We start from the raw sequence: 6,000 nt of genomic DNA on the forward strand, positions 1-6,000 counted from the left end.
AGTAGGGCATGAGTGCTAGTCAGTTAAGGCACTAGGTCCTCTAAGCTCTGCTGAGGTTTTCTCTAGCTAGTCTCATGTCATGCCGCCCCTGACCCTTGACCCCACCTCTCCCTTTTCCTTTTCTGGCCAACATGGAAGGGAAGAAAGTACCAGTCCCATCTCCCTGGCCTCAGACTGTTTTTTTTTTATAGTGTGCATTCCTACTATGTAGCTGCAAGGTCAGCATTTCCTAATTGCATCGGCAAGACACTAAGAATATTGGTTGACACATATTTTTTTTTTCAGTAAAAATGCCAGTTTGCTAGAGTAACAGAAAAACAAAGTCACACTTAGTTTGAGGGAAAAGAAAACCCAAAGCTACAATTATTCTGTGGTTTCTTACACCCAGGAATTTCAGGAGAGTGTTGCTCACTTCTCATCTGGAGGGCAGAGGGCAAGAAGGAGGACAGAGGAAAGGAATGTGGCTCACAGGAAGCTGGAGTCCAATGACTGAAGATCCACTGTGACATTCTGCAAGTCTTTTCTAATGTGCTACCATTGTCCCTTACCTACCCATCTGTCACATAAGCCATAAGAACTCTGTGAATTTTGGCTTAATAACCAATAGCCACAGCCCATGACACCACGTTAAATCCTTTGCTTGCACCCCCCACCTTTTCTGTCAGTCTTGTACAATCAACCAGGGTTTACATACAGGTATCTATGAGTCTATGCTTCTGCGGCCTCACCCATGCTCATGGTGGGTCGCCTTCACACTACAAATGCTTGTCATGAATTTGTAGAAAAACATGCTCCTACCACAGAGGCATGATGGCTCTTCAGAGGGTCAGGGTTATTGTCCTGGGGAGCCCAAGATAAACATATCATTTGTCTTGACAGTGTTGCTCAGACATTTGGAAGACAGAGTGTTTTTGTTGTAATGCAAATATAGAACCCTCAGCATGATAGAAAAAAATGGCAAAAATTTTGAAGATGAAATAAGAAGCCAAAAAAAAAATTCATGGCTTCCTCTGCCTGCTTTAAGCTCTGACCTCAGACTTTGAGAGATATTTTCTATAGTTTTGGTCTTAAATGTCCCTGCGAGAGACATGTGTTAAAGGCTTGATCATCAACTTGGTGGTTTAGGAGAGGTGGACCATTTTTAAGGAGTGAGGTTTAGGAAAAGGAAGTTGGGTCAGTGGGTACCTGGTTTGAAAGGAATAACAAGTCTTTTCAGTTTTCTGCACCTTGGCTATCTTAAGTGACCAGATCGCCTCTGCCAAATACTCTAGTCATGGACTACTTGCTACCACAGACCCAAAGTAACAGGCCAACGGCCAGAAACCGTGAGCCAGAATAAATCTTTATTCTTTTACTTAATTGTCTCAGGTACTCATATGCATAGTTTTCTGTCAGCTCTCAAATAACCACTCAGAGACTTATTATTAATTATAAATGTTCAGCCAATAGCTTAGGCTTGTTACTAACTAGCGCTTACAACTTAAATTAATTCGTATTTCTTATGTACGTCCTACCGTGTAGCTCAGCACCTTTTTTCAACACATGAAAAAAGGTTGGCGTGGCTTTTTTCCTACCATGAATGGTAGAGAGGGATGTGACACAATGGGAGGTCTGTCTTCAACAGCCAGAAGTAGAAACCCCGCATCTTAGTGCAAATCATATCGCACCTGACTTCTTGGGGAAGACCCTTGTGGTAGAGCCTGACATTTTCCAATTCTGCACAGTGAAATTAGCTTATCATGTTTAAAGCGTCATAGACGCCTCCATAACCTGTAGACGCGGAAGGAAGGAGGGGGTGATGGGGAGCCACTATTCCCCTGGTTTATCTGTTCTTTGTTTTGGTTCTTAACTGGGTCATCGTACTGGCAGGGGGCCTTGGCTTCAAACTGTGCCTTTTCACAGTTTCTAGTCGTTTCCATTGAAGGAGAAATTTCTTTCCTTAATGAAGGCTCTGCCACAACCTGTTATCAGGAAGAAATCTTAGTTAGAAATGGGTCATCCTTAGAAAGAATTGGGGAGGGGGAAGCAGTTTCAGAGAGTGAAGGAGTCTCTAAAAGGAGGTCACTTTACACTGTTAGCAATCAAAGTCCCAGTGACTAGGGAGATGGCTTGTCTCCAAGAATCCTTCTTTGCTCCCTGACACAATTATCACGCCAGTCCCAGCCACTGTGACATAAAGACCTATAATGTCACCATCGACACCAGAAACAAGCTTGCGTGCACGCTGAAATATTTTCTAAAATCAGAAACCTCACTGCGTAGAGGGTACCTCTATGAGTTGCTTTTCTTGTTATTTCAACCAAGTACTCGACAAAGCAACCTAAGGGAGGTAGGATTCACTGTGAGGTGTGCAGCCCACCAGGGAAGGCAAGGCAGGCCAGCAAGTGGCTGCACGGTGGCAGGAGTATGCAACTGGCTCATTTCCTCTCCTGTCTCTACAGAACAAGGAACAGCAGGTGGAGTGAGCTGTAAAACCTCAAGGCTCACCTCTACAGACACCGACAAGGCTCCTCCTCCTGAAAGTTCTACAGCCTTCCCCAAACAGTTCCACTATCTGGGGACCAAGTGTTCAAACTCATGAACCCAAAGAGAACATTTCCCACCAAAACCACAGCAGTGTTCCACCCAACAATCCTTAATATCTAACTCCAGGTTTTTAATATTAAGAACAATTAGAATTCTTGCTACATCCAAACATATGAGTATTTGCATATGTGTATTTAGGCGCACATTCAGAAGTGTGTGTGTGTGTGTGTGTGTGTATGAGTGTGCGCGAGCGCATGAGCGTGCACACGTGCATAAAGGTACAGAGGCCATAAATTGACATCAGGTGTCTCCCTCAGTTACCCTCCAGTTATTTAGTGAGGCAGGGCCTCTCCCTGAACCCAGAATTCACAGTCTTCAGGTTTAGCTAGCTAGCTTCCCCTAGTATCCCTGTCTCTGTCTCCCAAGTAGAGTTGCGGGCTGAGATTCCATGGGGATGCCACTCCTTTCTGGCTTGTATGTGGCAACTGGGGATCTGAACTCTCATCATCACATCTATCAAGTTAGAGCTACTTCGCTGGCCATAACGGGGGAATTTTTTACAATGACATGGAAGGAGAAAATACCTTAGTGTGTGAGCAAAATTGTCAACACTGGCTAGCAATCTTTGAGTAAGGGAGTGGCCGTTAACAACATCATAGAAACAGGGAGGTGTTAAACCTTTGTCTCTCCCAGTCTTCCAAAAATTTCATCTTTAAAAAAGGATATCTCCCACCAACCCCCCCCTCTCGTGTGTGTGTGTGTGTGTGTGTGTGTGTGTGTGTGTGTGAATGTGCAGGTGCCCACATCAGCCAGAAGAGGGCTTTGGATCCCCTAGAGCGGGAGTTACAGGCAGGAAAGACCTGCTACGAGTGTCCTAGGAACTGGAAGGCCTCTGTGAGGACAGTATGTTCTCTTAACCTCCATGTCCTTTCCAGCACTGATTATCTTGCCTTAAAGGCCTGGAAAATTTCTTCTCTTTTGCAGTGCACTCTGAGGATCTTCCGTGGCTCCATTAAACATTACTCACACTGTGGTTTCCCCTGACTTTCTATCTTCCAACATTCCTCGTGTGAATTCCCTCACTTCCCGCCTCTTTCCCTTCTCACATTAAGTGTATTTTAGCTGCCTCTCCCATCATTCGCTCTCCTAGACTTTCTTTATTTACTCCATTCCCAGTCACCTCTTCTTCTTCCTTGGAATTTCTTTTAAATATCTAATGTTGATTAAACAAATAAAAATAAATAAAGCAATACATATAGACTCTCCTACAACTTTCTTATTTCCTTGGCAATTGATCTCACTGACAACTTTTTACTTCCTTGGAGTGTAGACTATGTCTTAGACTTCTGCTCTGACATCATGCATTCATTTAACAAAATCATATAGTGTATCCAACAGCACAGGACAGTAGGTACAGTCTGTTAAGTTCTTTATTTCCCAGTTGTGTGGCAGATATGGCAGATTCAAGGTTGTGTAAGACAGAGTCCTTATTCTTGACATACACACAGCCCTATGGCAGACACGGGTAATTGCACAAATGTTTCGGCAGAGTGGAGAGCCATTTCCTTCCAATTGAAGTCTAGGAAGTATGTGTTGCAGGTGGAGAAAGAGTCTAGTGGGCCACATACCCACTTGTCACCCCTGACAGTCCTAATCCTATGGATAGAAAGAGAATTGTTGTAGAGTCTAGGTAATGGCCCTGTTCATGTTGCCAAAGTGTTGTTTTAAGGCTTTCAAAGGAAACTCAAATTTCACTTAAGTTAAGGGGACAAAAATTAAGAGCAAATGCAATGTCTCTTGCTTTATGCTCACATAATACAAACAAACAACAAGCTTCTTAAAAGCAGTCATCAATAATTCTTACTCAGCCATTATAGCAGCATAATTATATGATAATATCTGCCAACATGCCCACAATCTTCCCACTCTTTAAATTCCATTCTCTATAGTTCTTGTTTGGAAAGATACTTTGTTGTTGTTGTTTTTGCTTGTTTGTTGTTATATAAACAGGTATTTCATTTTGTCAAATGCTTTTGATGTATCTGTTGAGATACACGTAGTTTTAATTTTCTGTTATTTGAATGGGGTTCATTATCCTCATTGGTTGGGGTAATATAACCTGATGTAGTTACTGTTCTGTTGCTGTGAGGAGACACCATGAACAAGGCACATTATAAAAACGAGCACTTAGTTAGGGACTTGCTTACAGTTTCAGAGGGTAAGTCCACGAGCATCATGGTGAGGGGCAGAGCAGCAGACAGGCATGGCACTGGAGCAGCTGCTGAAAGATTGTATCCATATCTGCAGGTAAGAGGCAGAAAGAAAGCTAGTCTTGCTTGGTATGGGCTTTTGAAACCTCAAAGCACATCCCCAAGTGAATCATCTCCTCCAACAAGGCCACGCTTCCCAAACCTTCCCAAACAGTTTAACAATTAGGAACTAGATATTAAAATATATGAACCCATGGTGCCATTCTCATTCAAACCACCATATAACCCATCTTGTATTACTGAAAATAAATCCTGCTGGATTGTGATGTGTTTTTATATCTTGTTAGATTTGGTTTGCTAGAATTTGGGTAAGGATTGTCAAGTCCTGAGTCCTAGACATACTATATGTGGTTGACTTTTTTTGAACTAGCTTTGTCTGGCATTGGTAATTTTGTTTCATAGGCAATTGTGAAGTGATGTTTCTCTTTTTAGTTTGGGGAATTATCTCTAGTGGACTGGTATAAAATCTTAATGAAACACTTGGAAAATGAACCCATGAAGACATCTTGGTGTAGACTTCTTCGTGGATAAATTCTGATTGCTAATTATTATTTTGGTTGTTTTAAGTCCATTGGCACCCCTTTTCTCTTAAGTTTTAAAAGTTTGTATCATTTTGGGAATTTTTCCAATTGATGTAAATTATTTAATAATATGTAATTTGCTATATAATTGCTTATTGTTTTATAGCATTTTTTATCCTGTTATGTTGGTAGTCATGGTCCCTCTTTCATTTCAATTCTGATCACTTTCTTTTCTCTTTCCTCTTTGTCAGTTCTGTTTTTTCTTGCAAAGACCCAGCTCCAGCTTTTATTCATATTCACTATATTTTCATTATAGTTTTTCCTTTTTCATTTTTTATTGAACTATATTTTTCTCCACCCCTACTCTCCCCCCTCCTTTTCTACTCTCTCCTATGATCCCCACACTCCCAATTGATTGAGGAGATCTTGTCTTTTTCTGCTTATCAGACTACATCAATTTCTTTCCTAATTCCTATTATTTCATTCTTCTGGTTGCTTTGTTTAACTTGCTATTTTCTTCTTTTTATACTTTCTTAAGATAGAAAGTTAGGTTATTTATTGATTTGAGAAAGTATATAACTTTTAAGTACAGGCATTTATAGCTGGAATCTAATCTATTTGTAAGATATTCTCTGTCTTCATTTCTGTTTTATTTATCTCAAGACGTTCTCTAAATTTTCTTT

The sequence above is a fragment of the Myodes glareolus genome, chromosome 14 (genome assembly GCF_982192425.1).
Source record: "Myodes glareolus chromosome 14, mMyoGla1.1, whole genome shotgun sequence".
NCBI classification, from domain to species: domain Eukaryota; kingdom Metazoa; phylum Chordata; class Mammalia; order Rodentia; family Cricetidae; genus Myodes; species Myodes glareolus.